Source organism: Liolophura sinensis, chromosome 5 (assembly GCF_032854445.1).
Source record: "Liolophura sinensis isolate JHLJ2023 chromosome 5, CUHK_Ljap_v2, whole genome shotgun sequence".
Classification (NCBI taxonomy): domain Eukaryota; kingdom Metazoa; phylum Mollusca; class Polyplacophora; order Chitonida; family Chitonidae; genus Liolophura; species Liolophura sinensis.
The window spans coordinates 9,190,847-9,191,144 of NC_088299.1; positions in this window are offsets into that span (position 1 = coordinate 9,190,847).

Sequence of the window (298 nt, forward strand, 5' to 3'; positions counted from 1 at the left end):
CTTGTACCATTTGTGTTTTCTCTTCCTTCGTGTGGCTTTTATTCACAGTAAACCAGGCCAGTGTGTTCAGCTTATAACAGACTGTCAGCGGTTACCAGATACATGAAGCGTTTTTTTTTTAATTTCATAATGTATAGTTTAACAGGTATTCTTTCAGCACAAAAAAGTGCAGAAAGGCTCCACAACTTTCTCTAGGGGCGTAAAAAATGGCTGTAAACTACAGGTTTCATAAGCCTCAGAGATCAATCCGGAAATTAAGTAACCAGCAATGTTGATGTCAACAGTTTGGAGGGGATGA